This window comes from Dama dama, chromosome 15 (genome assembly GCF_033118175.1).
Source record: "Dama dama isolate Ldn47 chromosome 15, ASM3311817v1, whole genome shotgun sequence".
NCBI classification, from domain to species: domain Eukaryota; kingdom Metazoa; phylum Chordata; class Mammalia; order Artiodactyla; family Cervidae; genus Dama; species Dama dama.
Window position 1 is genome coordinate 59,059,577 of NC_083695.1, and position 19,693 is coordinate 59,079,269.

Here is a 19,693-nt window from a genome sequence, read left to right on the forward strand (position 1 = left end):
TGCTGCACAATCTTTCTCTGCAACTTTCTGTGGGGAATGCCCTCTAACTGGGATTCATTAGTCATAAGAGGGTATGGACAGACTACTCACAGGTAAATGCTGCTTGATTAGATTTCTCCACCAATGGGCACCATCAAGGGCTGGTTTCACTCCTCTATGTTGCCATTCCAAATAACTGCATGATTCAAATTTTTGATTGTTTACTTTCTCTAAGCTTCCTCTAATCCCACTGCTGCATACTTAAGGAACTAGAGGTCAGTAAAACTACTGAAGAGCCTTCATTTTAAAGCAGCATTTCCCACTCTCACCCCACTCCCACCCACCAAACACCATTACTCACTTGACCGTGGTTATTGAATAAAAGTAGTTCACTGAACACATTCAGAGAGGTGCTTTATATGACATCATCTATGATTGAGTGAACATACTTAGAAAAAGAGAAAAAAAGTCCCCCTGATGTGTCAAATGATGTTAGAAATGTTCATCATATTTTATCTTCAGTTCAGTTCAGTTCAGTCGCTCAGTCGTGTCTCTTTGTGACCCCATAGACTGCAGCACACCAGGCTTCTCTGTTCATCACCAACTCCCAGAACTTGCTCAAACTCATGTCCATTGAGTTGGTGATGCCATCCAACCATCTCATCCTCTGTCGTCCCCTTCTCCTCCTTCAATCTTCCCTAGCATCGGGGTCTTTTCCAATGAATCAGTTCTTTGCATCACATGGCCAAAGTATTGGAATTTCAGCTTCAGCATCAGTCTTTCCAATGAACACCCAGGACTGATTTCCTTTAGGATTGACTGATTTTATTTCCTTGCAGTTCAAGGGACTCTCAAGAGTCTTCTCCAACACCAGAGTTAAAAGCATCAATTCTTTGGTGCTCAGCTTTCTTTATAGTCCAACTCTCACATCCATACATGACTACTGGAAAAATCAAGGTAAACTGGAAGTGAATCAAGGTAAATTGGAAGTGGTCAAAGAGCAGATGATAAGAGTGAACATTGACATTTTAGGAGTCAGTGAACTAAAATGGACTGGAACAGGCAAATTTAATTCAGATGACCATTTTATCTACTACTGTGGGCAAGAATTCTTTAGAAAAAATGGAGTAGCCCTCATAATCAACAAGACAGTCCAAAATGCAGTTCTTGGATGCAATCTCAAAAACAACATAATGATCTCTTTTCATTTCCAAGGCAAATCATTCAGTGTCACAGTAATTAAAGTCTATGCCCCAACCAGCAATGCTGAAGAAGCTAAAGTTAAATGGTTCTATGAAGACCTATAAGACCTTCTAGAACTAACACCCAAAAAAGATGTCCTTTTCATTATAGCTGACCGGAAGGCAAAAATATGAAGAGATACCTGGAGTAATAAAAAAATTTGGCCTTGGAGTACAGAATGAAGCAGGGACAAGGCTAATAGAGTCTTGCCAAGAGAACACACTGGTCATAACAAACACCCTCTTCCAACAACACAAGAGAAGACTCTACACATGGACATCACCAGATGATCAATACCAAAATCGGATTGATTATATTCTTTGCAGTCAAAGATGGAGAAGCTCTATACAGTCAGCAAAAACAAGACCGGGAGCTGACTGTGGTTCAGATCATGAATTCCTTATTGAAAAATTCACTTAAATTGAAGAAAGCATGGGAAACCACTAGACCACTCAGGTATGACCTAAATCAAATCCCTTATGATTATACCATGGAAGTGACAAATAGATTCAAGGGATTAGATCTGACAGACAGAGTGCCTGAAGAACTATGGATGGAGGTTCATGACATTGTACAGCAGGCAGTGATCAAGACCATCCCCAAGAAAAAGAAATATTTTACCTTATGAAGTAACAAAGATGTTAGAGATAAATCATCTTAATTTATTAAGATCAAAATTATATGTTTCATCTTATATTTTTGGTATAAATTTGGGTAAAAATATTTTACTACAAGATTTTTTTACTCTTTATCAGAAAACTTCTATTAAGTATATTTATGATTCTGGTATAATACCTCGATTATTCTTCTATTTATTTTCACTGTGGCATTACTTAAAAATCTCAGTTCACAAAAGTCCATATAATAAAAATTAGAAACCCCAGGTTCTGTGTCTTGAGATATCTGGATATTCTTAAATTGGAATAATCCAAAAAGTATTTATTGTTTCATCATCACAACCACCTCTTTCTTAAAGAAACTTAGGGTTTTGATTGTTCATCTTCAATTTTATAATAGTCCTTCTTTGTTTTTTAAACTAAGATACAGCTCCGAAAACCAAATAAATATGTGGTTTTGATTAAAATACTTTAAGCAATAGCTAGATTAATGATAGACTAATTAGTTTATTAAAATTATTGAACTAACAATTAACATTCAATAGCAGGTAAGACAGGGGTAAAGAATCTGCCTGCCAATGCAGGAGATGTAGGAGACTTGGGTTCAATTCTTGGGTCAGGAAGACAGCTTGGAGAAAAAAATGGCAACCCACTCCAGTATTCTTGCCTGGAAAATTCCATGAACAGAAGAGCCTGGTGAGCTAAACATTCCTTGGGGGGTCACAAAGAGTCGCAACTGAGCATGCATGCCCTCCTCCTAGCACAATAATGTTCATCACCCTCAACCACCCTCTTGAAATTAAGAGAGACCTACAAGTAGGGATTAGAGAGAAAGTGAGCAAGTTTGGAGCCATTCTTTGGCAGTTCCCACATTACAGCAGAATCAAGCCGTGCTGTAATCGGGTGAATCAGAATCAAGGTGACAGGACAGAACCTACCACAATAAAGGTAATTCTTTCCAAAGATCAATCTATCTGATCTATATCCTTTTTTAAAGTTTGACTTCTCCTATTAATGTGAATTTAACCCAATTCTTTGTAAAATAGTATCTAGGTTATTTCATAGTAAAGATATATTTGCCTCTGCCTTCCTCATACAGCATGCATGCATGCTAAGTCATTTCAGTCATGTCTAACTCTTTGCAGCCCTATTCCACCAGGCTCCTCTCTCCATGGGATTCTCCAAGCAAGAATACTGGAGTGGGTTGCCATGCCCTTCTCCAGGGGATCTTCCTCACCCAGGGATCGAACCCACATCTCCCGTGGCTCCTGTATTGCAGGAGGATTTTTTACCACTGGGTCACTGGGGAAGCCGTTCCTCATATTCAGTCCAGTTCAGTCGCTCAGTCGTGTCCGACTCTCTGCGACCCCATGAACTGCAGCACCCAAGGCCTCCCTGTCCATCACCAACTCCCGGAGTCCACCCAAACCCATGTCCATCGAGTCGGTGATGCCATATAGTAAGCAATAAATAGGAAAACATTGAAATCACTCTCTTCTAGTCCCCAAATTTCCCCTTTGTCCACCAAAAGGATACAGATAGACAATTCAATCAATCCTGACACAACACATCATTGTTAATAATGCATACCCAGCTTTCCCCACTAGAGTATAAATTTACATTAGAATGTAAATTCGGTAAAATCAGTAAATTCAGTAAAATCCTTGTCTATTCGGAAACCCAATGCCATCATATCCTGAGCTTTACAGAGTTCCTGGAATGTAATAGGAACTCAGTATATGTGAAACAAGAGGAGGGGAGGTGTGAGGGGAGGCAAGAGGAAAAAAGGAAAGAAGCAAGTCAGGAGACAAGCAGGTATATAATAATAAATGATGGCTTATTATTCAAAAAGTGGTTGTATTATTGCTATCACTGCACATATTATGAAGGGGGTTATAAGTCTATTTGCCTGCATTTACAAAGACTTCATTAGCCCTTTAGACGTTTTTTGTTGGGCCTTAGCCACAACATAATCCTATTTGCAGGCTAACATCTCTGAAAGAAATGTATTGTGGTTTCTGTTTACTTCTTAGCTAGGTCTAGGGTACCCACATTTCCCACCCCCCCCCCACATTTTAGAAGATGACAAAAAAAAAAAATAGTTTCTCTGAAGCTATCTGAACCAAGAACCAAGTTCTATTTTTATGTGGGAATGGATTTTCCATTAGAGGGAAAATGCACTATTTCACACAGTTCGGCAAAACAGTATTTTTTAATTTATATGTTTAAATTTAGAGCACTGAAAGTCCAATTTAAGAGTATTTTCTGACCATGGAAACATCATCTTCACTCAGTTATGAAGAAGGCCAATTTTCATCGACTTCACACTTTCAGTACTGTGTCCTTATGAGCTAGGAAAACAAGCAAGGCCATTCTATTAGCCTTTAAAGTTTCTCTCACAGTCCAAATAATCAATTAAGAGTATTATTCTATTTTAGCACATTTTCAGAAAAGTTATCATACTCAAAAAATATGGCTATTTTTCAACCTCCTCTTTCCTCTGTAGCAAGATGAATTCCCCTCTGCCTTTGCTCACCAGAAACCCTTTCTCACTGTGTGAAGTCATTTTAAACTGAAGGGAGTTATTCTCCATTTCTGTTGATTTTAACCAGGAATGGAATCTATGAGTCAGGGGTGTCAGCACTTTCCTATCACTTATCCATATCAGATATCATATATCAATTATGGAAAATTCAGAGTCTGGATTTGATCACACAATTCATATCAACATAGGCTTTCAGGCAGTCACCTGCAATTAATTAGACTGCTTATGTGAGTCTAAAGTTGTTTTGTCATTGCTGATCTAGCAATGGCCACCTGAAAGCAGTGAAGTCAGTTAGATTTCTTAAGATTCACTTCAGTTCTATTAATCATTCTTATTTACTAATCATTTTATCCCAAGGATCAGGGAGAGACTGCTCAAGCAACCTTCCATACTCTAGAATAATAAAATATCATATTCTTTGTGCTGATGTCAGCAGTCAAGTTAGGAGCTAATGACCAGGTACAAGCTTGAGTAATAGATGTTGTATGTCCTGGGAAAGACATGCAACTCCATTTATATTCTGTAAAGCAGTAACCAAACTCCATATTCTGAATTGTACTATCCTTCCCCAACCCAGCCTTTCAGAGATCACAATTGCAAGGTCTGTTTAGAGCTTGCGTGCGTGCTAAGGTGCTTCAGTTGTGTCCAGTTCTTTGCTACCCTATGGACTGTAGCCTGCCAGGTTCCCCTGTCCATGGGATTCTCCAGGCAAGAATACTAGATTGGGTTACCATGCCCTCCTCCAGGGGATATTCCTGACCCAGGGATAGAACCTGTCTCTGCAATGTCTTCTGCATTTGCAGGCAGGTTCTTTACCACCAGAGCCACCTGGGAAGCCCAGAGCTTGTGTAAATAGAAGAAAAACTAAGTCACAAGAGGTTAGTAAGATGTATGTTATTAGAAATGTGAGTAAAGTTGGTCTGGGGCAAAGGGGAATGCAAAGGAGATCCTAAGAAAAAAAAGAGATGGTATGCATCTAGCCCTTCCATCCAGGTTGATGGAGCATAGGACAAGGGAAGAACAAATACTGCTGAAGGGTGGAAGATCCAGTGTGGGAACACTTGAAATTGAAGAGAGGTTGGGGAAGAAAGAGAAACTCTACTTCTGCATCTTGGTTCTAGCTATTTAAGAGGTATTTTATTCCCATTGGTGAGTGAAATGATGGACAGTAACATACACAACCAATGATACCTGTAACCAGATGGGTATCAGCCTTTGGAATTTCCAGGTATTTGGCTGGTTCTATTAGACACAAGTTGGGGTGATAGAATAAAGTGAGTCACCTCAAGTATCAATACCCCAAACCAAGAAAAGACACTTCAATACCAAGAAAAATCTCAAGTCAATCTTAGTCACAAAATATTTGAATCTGTGACTCTAGAACTATATCCACTGTATCTTTTCTAGTTTCCCCCTTCCCATCATGTCATATTATGTATTAGAGGTGATAAAAATCCTGTCATGAGATGAATGCTGCCGCGCTCCTTGACCCTCCTGTTGTAGAGAAGAGAGGCACAGATATTGCATGAAGCCCTGTTTCTCCCTCCAGGATAGGCTCATGACTCATAGGTTACCTACCAGATTAACATGATGGTATATGAAGATTTAAAATCTTACCCATATTTTTCTGTTTTGCCAAATACACAACAAAATAAATCAAATAAATGGATGTGCTCAGTGTTCCTCTCCCCAGGGCCAAAAGTTCTCTTCCTTTTGGGAGGGCAGCTTTAAGAGTGGGACACTGCCTTGGCTTCCTTTCAAATCTCTCTGGTCTCTAATTAGAGCAGTAGAAAGCTAGAAACTGTTACCAGTTTTACCCAGGTCCAACTAGACTGCAGGAAAGAAGAACCAAACAGTTGAACCAAATAGTCTACAACACTCAGAGTTCTCCTGAGAAGCAGAATCATTTACATATATACATATACATATATATGTGTATGTATGTATATATGTATGGGGGAGGGGCTTTCGAGGTGGTGCTAGTAGTAAACAAACCACTTGCCAATGCAGGAGACATAGGAGATGCGGGCTTGATCTCTGGGTTGGGAAGATCCCTTGGAGGAGGGCATGGCAACCCACTCCAGCATTCTTGCCTGGAGAATCCCCATGGACAGAGGAGCCTTATGGGCTACAGTCCATTGGGTCACAGAGTCGGACATGACTGAAGTGACTTAGCACACATGCACATATGTGTGTGTGTGTGTGTGTGTGTGTGTGTGTGTGTATCCATATACATGGAGAGCTATAGACAAATATAGGAGATACATATACACAAAAACATATGTATCCTATATGTATATGTTTCCTGTATATGGTTTATATGGTTCCAAATTAGGAAAAGAGTACATCAAGGATATATATTGTCACTCTGCTTATTTAACTTATATGCAGAGTACATCATGTGAAATGCCAGGCTGGATGAAGCAAAAGCTGGAATCAAGATGCTGGAAAAAAATATGAATAACCTCAGATACACAGAGGACACCACCCTTATGGCAGAAAGTGAAGAAGAACTAAAGAACCTCTTGATGAAAGTGAAAGAGGAAAGTGAAAAAGTCAGCTTACAGATCAACATTCAGAAAATTAAGATCATGGCATCTGGTCTCATCACTTCATGGCAAATAGACCGGGAAACAATGGAAACAGTGACAGACTTCATTTTGGGGGCTCCAAAATCACTGCAGATGGTGACTGCAGACATGAAATTAAAAGATGTTTGCTCCTTGGAAGAAAAGCTACGCCCAACCTAGACAGCATATTAAAAAGCAGAGACATTACTTTGCCAACAAAGTTCTGCCTAGTCAAAGCTATGGTTTTTCCAGTAGTCATGTATGGATGTGAGAGATGGAGTATAAAGAAAGCCAAGCGCCAAAGAATTGATGCTTTTGCACTGTGGTGTTGGAGAAGACTCTAGAGATGCCCTTGGACTGACTGCAAGGAGATCCAACCAGTCAATCCTAAAGAAAATCAGTCCTGAATATTCATTGGAAGGACTGATGCTGGAGCTGAAACTCCAATACTCTGGTTACCTAATGCGAAGAACTGACTCATTGGAAAGGACCCTGATGCTGGGAAAGACTGAAGGCAGGAGGAGAAGAGGACGACAGAGGATAAGATGGTTGGATGACATCACTGACTCAATGGACATGAACTCGAACAAGCTCCAGGAGTTGGTGATGGACAGGGAAGCCTGGTATGCTGCAGTCCATGGGGTCACAAAGAGTCAGACACGACTGAGCAACTGAACTGAACTGATGGTATACCCTATTTTATATACATAAAAAGATGCATTTTGAGGAAATGGCTTATTCAATTATATGAGCTGATAAGTCAAAAATCTCTAATATAGGGACTTCCCTGGTGACAATGGTGAAGACTTACCTTCCAATGCATGGGGCATGGGTTCCATTTCTGGTCAGGGAGTTAAGATCTTATAGGCCTCACAGACAAAAATCTAAAACATAAAACAAGGAATACAGTAATAAATTCAATAAAGACTTTAAAATGGTCTACATTAAAAAAAAATCTTTAAAAAATAAAATAAACAAAATCCCTCATATAATACCATTAGTCCACACACTTCAGTTAAAAAAAAATAGTCCCTAGGGCAAACCAGCAAGCTAGAAATGCAGGCAAGAGGTGATGTTATAGTCTTGAGTTCCAAATCTATACAGCAGGCAACTAGGCTGGAAATTCCAGCAAGATTTCTATGTTCTAGTCTTAAGGCAGAATTCTTCTTTTCCTGAAACATCAGTTTCTGCTTTTTTTTTTTTTTTTTTCAGTTTCTGCTTTTTAAGGTCTTCAACTGATTGGATGGATCAAAATCACATTACAGAAGTTAATATCTTTTACTGAAAGTCAACTGGAATTGTGAATGCTAATCACATCCACCAAGTATATTCACAACAGTATCCAAAATAGTGTTTGACCAAACAACTGGACACCATACTCCAACCAAGCTCACACATAAAATTTCATGATCACCAAGCCCTACGGATGTTTCAAAATGCAGACCTTCTAGAATTTAATTATTTACACATCATTTCACCAGATTAATAAATAGATTAGTTTTATTATTTCAAAATAAATTCAAGAAATGTCAAAAGAATTGTTTCATAGTCCTTTTAGGAGTACATGAAAAAATTATGTCACAAGTAAGCTTTGCTGCTGCTAAGTCGCGTCAGTCGTGTCCAACTCTGTGCAACCCCATAGACGGCAGCCCACCAGGCTCCTCCATCCATGGGATTTTCTAGGCAAGACTACTGGAGTGGGGTGCCATTGCCTTCTCCGAAGTAAGCTTTAGTGTTGTTTAATTTAAAAAGCTCTAAAATATTGCAGGGTTCTTCATCATACATACAGGAATAAATCTGTAGGATGCTTTTGAAAGCATTCTAAGGTCAGATATCCAATGCAATATCACGACAGAAGTACCTGACATGAACTGAAGCAACACAAGCAAAATCAACACATACATAATATCTACTACACCAGAAAATTGAGGGGTTTTTTCCCCTTTCACATGAAAGAGAAATCCAATGTTTTTCAGGAGTTTACATTCGCTGGGGTTGCTTTGATTTCAGAAAGATCAAGAAAAAAGTCAAAGTACTTTACTTTTGCCAAAAATTCAACAATAAGTAGAGAAAATGTGGAACTTATTTATTCTATGACACCACAGATTCAACATCCTACTGTTCTAAAAGCCCCTTTCATTTTTGTTACCAAACACTGTCACATACCTGCTATGTCCTAAGCCCTCCCTTATGTGCTGGCAATACAGAGATTCCCAGCATCATAGCAGGGATCCTGAGAAGGAATTACTTGTGTTTATAAAAGAACTGTGAAGCAGAGAGATAACATTTTTTTCTCTGCATAAAGGCATAAACATTGCCTAAATGGCTACCACCACCTGCCAGATAGGTGAATCCGCCAAGTTGAGACAATGTCTGTGTGTTCAGGAATATCCCTCTTTGAAGTATGCCTACCTCCTGACTTACCATCCACATTCCCAAATCCATTGTTTTTCTCTCTTCTGGTCCCTTAGAGTGTCTCCAAAACCTAGCACAGATTATCATTTACTTTTGTTCATCTGTTTCTTGTTTACCATGGTATCCCCTTCTTCTGGCACAGGGCCTAGAAAAGGGCAAGAGATTCAGTTGTTTGTTGAGTGAATGAATGAATGGCATTTCACAATCACATATACTCTAAAGCCTGACCTAAGTCAAGGGTATGAATAAAACTATCCTACACCCTGACCGTGGAGAAGGCAATGGCACCCCACTTCAGTACTCTTGCCTGGAAAATCCCATGGACGGAGGAGCCTGGTAGGCTGCAGTCCATGGAGTCACAAAGGGTCAGACATGACTAAGCAACTTCACTTTCCCTTTTCACTTTTATGCATTGGAGAAGGAAATGGCAACCCACTCCAGTGTTCTTGCCTGGAGAATCCCTGGGATGGGGTCTCACAGAGTCGGACATGACTGAAGTGACTTAGCAGCAGTAGCACACCCTGACCAGAGAGACATGCCCAACCATGGGCTGTCTGTTTCACTAGCCCCATCTTTGAAACATGTCATGCCAAGAATAGTGGGAACCTTTCTTAACCTGACAGAATTAAGCTCTGTTGACCTATGGCATCCACTGTATGTCATAAATTAATGTCTTTCTCACGCACCGAGAGTGTTCTCTATTATCCTCAGGAAATCTGAGGAAACCATCACTCAATTCCTTTTCTGTGTTCAGCTGAGGATGGCTGAATGGAGCTACCCTCCCCCATGGCTCAGTGGCAAGGCTTCCAGAATGTATAAGTGCAATTACACTGACCAACTATAGATAACTACTCTTCACTGTTGGCTATTTCCCTTCATTTCCCTCCATCCTGTTTAACTCTGATCATTTCAATTCTGCAGAGGTGGCAGGAACATTCATTGCCGTCGTTTGAATGGGTCACTATGAGGTAACACCTCTTCTCTCTTAAGTCAAAGACCACTTTGTCAACTATTCTACTGCATTATTATGGGGCCTTGGACAGGAATTCCATGCTGCCAGTCCCTTCTTAGAGTAGCCATGTTCTTCATGCAGTTTCTGATATTTCTGAGTTAATCACAGAGGACAATCAACATCAAGAATTTTAGAAAATGAGGGAGGTGGGGTGAGCCTAGAACCCCTCTATCAAGTCTGTCACATTGTATGCAGCCATCGGACTTAATTCAGGTTCAGCCAGAACACCGGGTGGAGGAGGGAGTGGGCAGTACCAAGTGTTCCCCATGCAAGGGCCTCCTGCTGGCCAGCTGAGTCACCATCTTATTTTCCTTTCATCATTCTCCTAAGAAAAACAGAACTCCCTCTCCCTATGTTATGCTGCTCTCAGTAGGAGCCCAAACCTCCAAGCAGCTGGGACAAGAAGGTGAAAACAAGGATGCTTGATCACTTTAAGGAAGCCTTGAAATAAGCAGAAAAGAGCCTGCTTCCTTCTGCTTCCATTAAACAAAAAATGGCTCAGCAGTTTGCTTATCAGAATACAACTTGGCTTATTTTCTCAGCTATTTTACCATTTTTGTCTTTCAACCATTCTTTTAAGACAGAAGTGACAGGAACAGTGCAACCTATGTGTCTCTCCAGGAACAATAAGTAGAGAATTATTATAGATACAGGAGAGGTACGCTTTTCATGTATCCCCAATGGTGTTACTGAATTTCTAACGTTTAGATCCTCACTTAAAATCCCAAGTAGTAGACAAATAACAGTCTAGAATGGTTTTCTAATGCCATGCCAAATACTTGTGGCACTATGTGATGCTGATAAATAAAACAATCATTTGGTCAGAGTTTTCTTTCTGTGTCAGAGATGTTTACCATTGCTTAACAGGTTTAAAAATAAAAGAACAGAGTCCTATATTGCTGTTCCTATAGATTGCTGCAATCTATATTGCTCCGTTCCTCTCAAAAACCTAGTCTGCTGTGGGTATGTGGACCAGACCAAGTAGGTCCCCATTCGGCATGGGTAATGGGGGAAAATGAAATCACGTATACTTCCACACTGCTTAATGATTTTTCTCTTCAGAGGAACTATTAGAAAAATAATGTATTTGATCATCTAAACAATACTTATTAAATATAATGTGTAATAAATATATTATAATAACAGTAAAAGCAAAGACTATGAGTGAGCAGGCACTATTCTAAGTATTTGTCATGTATCAGTTTATTTAATACTCACAAGACCCCCACTCCATGCAACAGAAGCTACTATTAATGTCACTTTACATATTAGGACACTAAGGCACCGAGCAGCAATGCAGCTTATCTAAGGTCACATGACAAGTAGGTACAGTCATCTCTTGGTATCTGTCAGGGATTAGTTCCAGGACCCTCATAGATACCCAAATCCACAGATGCTCAAGTTTCTGATATAAAATGGCAGAACCATCCACCCTTCCTTATCTGCAGGACCAGTGGATAAGGACATTCTGCAGATAAGAACGACTGACCGTGTTTTGAAACAATATTGAAACAAGGATAGGTGAAGAATAGCACCCCTTGCCACTAAATTTTCTTTCTATTAGCACTTAATTAAACCTTGGCTTAGGAAAATTTTCTCAAAAAACAAAAAGAAAGAAATTCCATACCTGAGGCCAGGGCTTCCCTCTCATTTGCAGTTTGTGTGTTATGACAGATTGCATCTGCCTGCTGACAAAGTTCAACTGAGGCTGTGCATGAAAGTCATTCAGTTGTCTTTGAGACCCCGTGGACTATAGCCCCTCAGGTTCCTCTGTCCACGGGATTCTTCAGGCAAGAATACTGGAGTGGGTTGCCATTCCCTTCTCCAGGGGATCTTGATGACCCAGGGAGCAAACCTGGGTTTCTTGCATTGCAGGCTGAGTCTTTACCATCTGAGCCACCAAGGAAGCCCTCAGCTGAAGCTGGTTCTCACTTAATATTCACGCTATGGGTAAAGAAAACTGCTATCTTTGCCTGTGGGTTGTGCTACCTGTGGTGGTTCTATATTCTTTCTTCATCAGAAACAGAAAAATTGAGACTTTTGAAATCCCCAAGAGTTTCCCCCAAACAATTATTCTAGCCATTACCATGTCTCAACCCAAAAACTTATTGAGGAACCAAGTTGCTGGTTCATTCAAATAGTTCTCTTCCCAGTGCCCAGGAGTGGCCTGCTACACCACATGACCTCTCTGGCTTAGCTGTGCTCAGCACAAATGGTTCCTTCCTGGGGCCTTGCTTCTGGAACATTTAAAAGCACAATTTAGAAAGAGCAGTAGCTTTAAATACAGTTACATACTGCTTCCTTCACTAGGTGCCAAGGTCTTAATGAATTTTAAGTGAGTCTTTTACCTAAATTAGTTATACAGACCACATTTTAAATCCTAGCTAAAATTCTAGCTAACAAATGGCCTCAGGTTCCAATATGTACAACAAAGAAAATTTATAGCACTTTAGCTTGTATTTTAGTTTCTACTTTCCTTCAAAAATACTGAGGCTAATTCAATGAAGGATTCTAGATACCCAAGTTTTTAAAACAATGGCCTATTTAGAATTGGAAACAAAGCAACACACTCTTTCTCTCCCTTCCCCCATGCCCATCTGCCCCTGGACCCTAGAGATGGAAGCATCTCACAGATGATGTCCTGTGGTTTATGGAAGTGAAAGGATCAGAGAAGTCTTAGACTAGTCCTAAGTATATGACTTGTTGCAGAGACCCACACGTGTTTGTCTAGAAGGACACATTAAGAAGTTTCACAACACAATAAACCTCATGATCAATAATAGTTAGCTTTGGATATTTACTGTATGCCAGGCACCTTTCTAAATGCCTTACATGTTTTAACGCATTTAGTCTTCACTGGGAATGAGATAAGAGAAGATTTTACAGAGAAGATCATTGAAGAAGGGAGAGGATAAGTAACTTGCCAAGGTCACATAGCTTCTTAGACGGGGAGCCAAACATCTGGACCCAGGCATTCCAGCTCTGGCTTCCCAAGTAGCACTAGTGGTAACGATGCAGGAGATGTAAAAGATGCAGGTTCAATTCCTGGGTTGGGAAGATGCCCTTGAGGAGGGCATGGCAACCCACTCCAGTATTCTTGCCTGGAGAATCCCATGGACAGAGGAGCCTGGCAGGCTGGGGTCCATAGAGTCACAGAGTTGGGCACAACGAAGCAGCTTAGCACAGCCACTATATCTTAGCCTCCTCTCAGAGGGGAAGTTTTGTGCTGAATGCCCTCCTCTTCCAGGCCTCAGAGACGAAGAAAGAAACAGTCAGCTACTTACTTGCCTGGGGGGCTGTGGGAAGGGTAGATTTCAGAAAGCTCAGTTCTGGGGGCTCTTGTTTGGTTTTGTTTTGGGAGAGGACCATTGTTACTGTTACTGAAAAAAGACTCCTTACAAAAACTAGCATAATGTTTGTCTAGCAGAGAACCTTTGGACACATTTATCTGACTTTCCAGGGTAGAAATAAATAAGAGTTGGGGCCTGCATTTGCACTTATAGTTCTGACACTTTAAAAATTCAATGAATACCAAAAGCATCAACCTAAGTCACAAATGATACAAGCAAAGCAGTGTACCTGGAAGGGGGGTGATTTCTAAGCCTGTTTTATCCCGCTACATCCAACCAATATGGATTTGTTGATAGAAACATGTCAGTTTCAACCTTTTCAGTATTCCTGACATTTACTTAGACCGGAGGAATGGAGAAGAAATATCACTGTAATCTACAAAAACAATCAAATCAGTGCAGTACCATCTCCACTGCAAAGTTTCAAGCAGGCAAATTCCATTCCTCCTTGGAAATCCAGCACAATTCTGGCACTTTCAGAGCCTAAAACATAAATCAGAGTATAATGAGAGCTGGTGTCTATTTATCTTGCTCACAAAAGTGTTGCAGGTGCCTAGCAGATAGTAGGCACTGAATATACTGACTGAACACTAACGAATGAATGAGTTGGGAGAAAAGAGCCCTGTGAGTCTGTCCATTCCTGCTTTGAGAGAACCAGGTAAGACTCCTATTCCAATTTATTTTAGAATTGCAGCAGGATATGCAACCTGAAACATAGCAGGCAAGGAAAATCTTTGCTCAAATATATACCCCTAAGATTATTTCAGTAGCCACAGGCTTGTTGACTATAGACCAGCATTTGACCAGAGATTAAAAGTAAAGGCCTCTGCCCACCCACAATATTTACCGCAAACCTACTTGCAAAGTAATTTTGTGTAATTGGTCTTGAGGATCAGGCTTAAATTCAAATCTAAACACCACTAATTATGAGCTAAATTTTGAAACTCTCTTAACTTGTTCTCTCGTCTTTAAAAATCAGGATAATAATTCATACCAGTTCAGTTCAGTTCAGTTCAGTCGCTCAGTCGTATCCAACTCTTTGCGACCCCATGAATCACAGCTCACCAGGCCTCTCTGTCCATCACCAACTCCCGGAGTTCACCCAAACTCATGTCTATCGAGTCGGTGATACCATCCAGCCATCTCATCCTCTGTTGTCCCCTTCTCCTACTGCCCCCAATCCCACCCAGCATCACGATCTTTTCTAATGAGTCAACTCTTCGCATGAGGTGGCCAAAGTATTGGAGTTTCAGCTTCAACATCAGTCCTTCCAAAGAACACCCAGGACTGATCTCCTTTAGGATGGACTGGTTGGATCTCCTTGCAGTCCAAGGGCTGGGAAACCAAAAAATTCATGTGACTTGCTTTATTGCAATGTTTGCTTTATTGTGGTAGACTGAAACCAAACCTGCAGTATTTCTGGGATCTGCCTGTATTTTCATAAATAGGTTTCATAATCAGAAACACAAAGAGAATCATGGCAATGCTGATTCCACCCTCCAGGGCTAGTTCCTGAAGGCCCGCTTCAGACCTTTCACTTGCTTTTCAGACAAGAGTAGAAATAATTGGGCTGCACTAGGTCTATTTTTATGTAATTATTCTGAAGAACACTCATTAAGTTGGGAAGATTTTGCCTTACCCATCTCCATAGGTGTGCAAAATGAGGACAGCAGGGTTTGTGAAAAAGCAGTTGTGAGCTTTTAAAATCACCACCTTTCATACAATAGTTGATTTCTTACATGTTTCAGTGGGCCTGGTCTCAAAGTCCAAACTTAAAAGAAAACCAGCCATTGGTAGCTCAACTTTAATAACAATTCTCTACAGTGTCAGAACTATATTACATGCTCAAAAAAGTCCTTATAAACATTTAAATTCACATCATAAAAGCAATGTTAATTATTAAACTATGAGGTTATCTGTCCACTGGGGGGACATTTGTCTTTATGATGAGTCTTTAAAGTGCAGTCCAGAGTGTGAGGTGGACTCGTGCAACATATGATTCTGCAGCAGGGCTCTTTTGTATCCTGAGATTTGCAGTCACCTCAGCAGCTTTCACAGATGCAACTGGTTTAGGGCAACTAGAAGGGTTTCCACACCAAAGAGCTTAGCTCAAACCCCAGATCTGCTGGTAGACTTCACTTCATTTCAATATATTTCCTCGTCTCCAAAATGTGTGGGTGGGACAAGATGATTTCTAAGGTCCTCCAGAAGCCTCAAGCTCTAAGGCTTCTTCTTCTACCCCACCTCACTCCCCATCCTATACACACATCACTTCTTCCTTTCCCATTGCACTTCTGGAAATGGGGGTAACTACTCAGAATGGTCTGATGATCAGACTCCACGATATTGATGGGGCCACATTCCTTGCTGAGCAGGGGCTCCAAGCAGTGAACTCACACTTGGGAGTGGGATGAACCTGCAGCAGCTCTCCTTCCCTGCTCTCAGCCATGCAGCTAAAGTGGAAAGTTGGCCCAACAGTTGTTTTCTGCACTTCTCTGTCTCTCTTCTTTCCTCTTCACAGCAGAGCCCAAGTCCATGTGTAGCCTAGGCAGTTTTAGGCATTGGATTGTAAAACACTTGCGTTTTTTCCTTGCAATCTCTCTCTCACCTCCCTCCCTCTGTAGTTCTAGTCCCCTACTGCTGGTAGATAAAATAGATTGGTTATAACCATCTGGGGGAAAGTGAAACATTCCTATTAGCTTTCCAAGAGTTCTACAAATGGAGACCTCAAGCCCAAACCCACTTTCAAACATGTAGCTCTGTCAACTTACTTTCTGCATGTACCACATGGATGTACCTTCCCAGAGAACCATCCAGGAAGGAGAGGAGCTGGGCTGAAGTAAGAGGCAGAAACTCTCATTTCCTTGGCTCTCTCATTCTAGTTTTACCAATGATGCCGTATCGACAATACTGCTGGGAGAATACCCTTTGATTACAGAAACAAATACAGACAAGTATTTTATCAGAAGTTAGCTTACACCCTAATTAATATAGAGTTTGCATAAAATAGAAACTATTAATCAGACAAAATTCTTTTGTCTGAACTAGTTAGCATGACGTTCAAGCCTCTTGTTCTCAGAGTATATTCAGCTCTATCACTTTCTTTTATTGTCTGTCTCTCCCTGTCTCACACACACACACACATACATACACATTCTGCAACATGACCGTGTAGGTACATCATTGCATCACATTGAGAGGGACTGAGAATTTACTCCTTCCCAGACAAGCCACCTGAATCAGAGAGCCTGCTTGGAAGGTCCAAAGAAGAGATAACACAATTGGTCCCAGTTTTTCCTGTCCACAGCCTACATATACACCTTCTAACACACACACAGCATTTGGGTTGCACACCCTAGCATTTTCCCAACCAGTGGGGGCTGTGCATCTCAGATTGAGTTACTTCAGTTGTGAAGACTGACTTCTTGAGGACATGCTCCTGGTCTGAGAAAACCTGCCAGCCAGAGGCAGCTGCCTGCTTGCCCGGTGGCGCTTGGGACACCCTCCTTACTAGCCAAGTCAAACTGAACTCCCATCCAACCTTTCCCTGAGGGCTGTGACTTATCACTAATGAAGCTTTCTAGTTCCTTCACCTTCCATCCTGTCACAAGAATCCTATCATTTCCACACCATTGACTGGAACCTAAACGCTGCTTTGGGTATAGAAGAAAAAGAAAAGAAAGTTGAAAACATATTCAACTGCCACCTCCTCAGGCAGTTATGAAAAGTCAGCTGAAAGATTATGTCTGGTTTCCCAGAGAAGAAAGGAGAGAGAGGAAAAGACAAAAGACATTCGAGAGCTATCAAATTCCAGAGTACCTTCTGTAAGTCCTTTCTTGCCCTAGTGATAAGGAATGCAGGCTGTGTTGAAGATTTCTCATTTTCCCTAACACTCCCTGAGTAATTCTCAAGCTGTTGTCATTAAGTGACTGATGTTTTCTAATGCACAAACACTTTTATAGTAATTAGATACGGGAGACTTCTTACCATTCCAAATCGTCATGCTGGAGCCTAGGAGAGGAAGCTGAGGAGTCTCTTCAGTGACAGTGGCTGCTCTCTTGCACCATCTTTCTTTTCAAGCAGAAGATGAGACCCAGGGTATGATGACAAGGTAGCAAAAACCCAGGGCAGAGCTGGCTCTCCAGAGAATGCAGAGAGGGAGAGCTGTGCCAGGAACCACCCTCTGCACCACCAGAAGAGAAAAGGAAAGATGTGAATTCTGTGCCTTAGAGACTGTCCCATCTCACCTCAGTGCTGGTCCAAGGTTCTTGGTGACACTGCATTCCTAAGGGTGACATGCGCTAAGTCATTCTTTCTGGAGTAATCACATGTGTTTCTTACCCCATCTGGTTTCCTCAACCTGCAAAGGCAAACACAAATACCTAGACCTCCTGTATATAATCTGCTGCCCTAACCAAGACTGGTCCCAATGATTAAATTTGTCACATGTTGTAAAAATATTATGTGTGTGTGTGTGCTTAGTCACTCAGTTCTGTCCAAAATATTACATATTCAGAGGAAAATCCTCAATTATGCAGAATGGTATATGACATAAAATTCCTCTCCTTATCACCAGAGTCCCCCAAGTGCCCTTACCATAGGTAACCACATTTCATAGTTTATATCCTTTAAGAAATGATTTACAAACATGCAATGGATTCTATAGATGATACTTTTTAAAATATTCAAATGAGAATCACACAAACCACACTGTTCCATTGCTTGCTTTTTTTTTAACTTCATGTATTTGAACATTTTTCCATATCAGTACACTCAGATCTAATTCACTCTTTTTAAGAACTGAATATTGTCTGGGCAGACTGTAATTTAAGGAGTCCTCTTGTAAGAAACTATGGGGTGACTATCCATTGCTTATTATTACAAGCCATGCTGCAGTCAAATTGTTTGTACATATATCTTTGTGTATCTGTGCAAGCAGATCTTAGAAGTAGAACCCTACACTACATTGTAAATTTTGGTAGATGAAGTCAGATTGTTCTCAACAATAATTGATGGTAAAGTGTTTGCTTTTCTACAACCTGGCCAATGTAAGTATTCACTACTAAGTGAAAATGGTATTTAATGTTTTAATCTCCATTATAAATCTTCAGTGCACATTTACAATGCCTTATTTGTACACACACAGAAACACATTTCCTCCATGAACTACTTATTCATATCCTTGATTCACTGTCCGTTTACTCTTCTTGATTTGTAAGAATATCCACAAATATATACGAAATGATAATATCTTTATCATATGCATCCATTTTTCCCACTTTGTTCTTTGAATTTTTTTACTTTGTTTACAAGTATTGTTAACATTCTAAAGCTTTATATATTTTTAAATATAACCCATTTAACAAGTTAGTGCTTTATAACTTCTGGGTTTTGTGTCAGACCCCAAGAGTTTCCCCACTCCAAAATTATTTTTTTTAATTAGTGGCATTTTCTTCCAGTACTGTCATTCCTAATTCTTTAAGTATAAATGTTTTAATAACTTGGGATTTATTTTGGTTTAAGACATGAAGTAAGGATCTAGCTATGCATCATTTCCAAATTTCCAGTTGTCCAAACATAATTTATTACAAAATCTAATTTTGCCTTACTGATTCTAAATACTATCCGGCATTTCAAATCTGAAAACAAATTCAGGTCTATTTCTAGACTCTGTAATCTGTTTCATTGATTTTCTATTTCTACCTTGATTATAAACTTATTTAATTACTCTAACTTTATTATGCATTTTAATAGTTGGTAGGGTTAATCTTTTCTTATAATCTTCTTTAGTGTACCTTATTCTCAAGCTGGAAAAGTTGCTGGCAGACTCCCTCTTCAGGGGTAGCAGCTTGGGTTTGTGATGCCTGTTTTTCAGTTCTGTGAAAAGCCACCTGAGTGAGTCTTTTGGTTGTGCAATGCCCACCCACGACTCTGGGGAGGACATAAATGCAGACCCGAATGCA

General features: G+C 40.3%; 1 long non-coding RNA gene across 2 annotated transcripts; it reads right to left on the reverse strand.

Moving 5' to 3' along the window:
• Positions 1–457: 457 nt before the first annotated feature.
• LOC133070707 (uncharacterized) lies at positions 458–19,034 on the reverse strand. 2 transcript variants are annotated; one of them, XR_009696201.1, is made up of 4 exons: positions 17,718–19,034; positions 9,378–9,513; positions 7,765–7,837; positions 458–922 (listed from the first exon to the last, which is right to left on the reverse strand). It is a non-coding gene; the product is annotated as an uncharacterized LOC133070707 (long non-coding RNA). The 2 variants fall into 2 exon arrangements; XR_009696202.1 differs by lacking the exon at positions 458–922 and adding an exon at positions 4,144–4,189.
• Between the last annotated feature and the right edge of the window lie 659 nt (positions 19,035–19,693).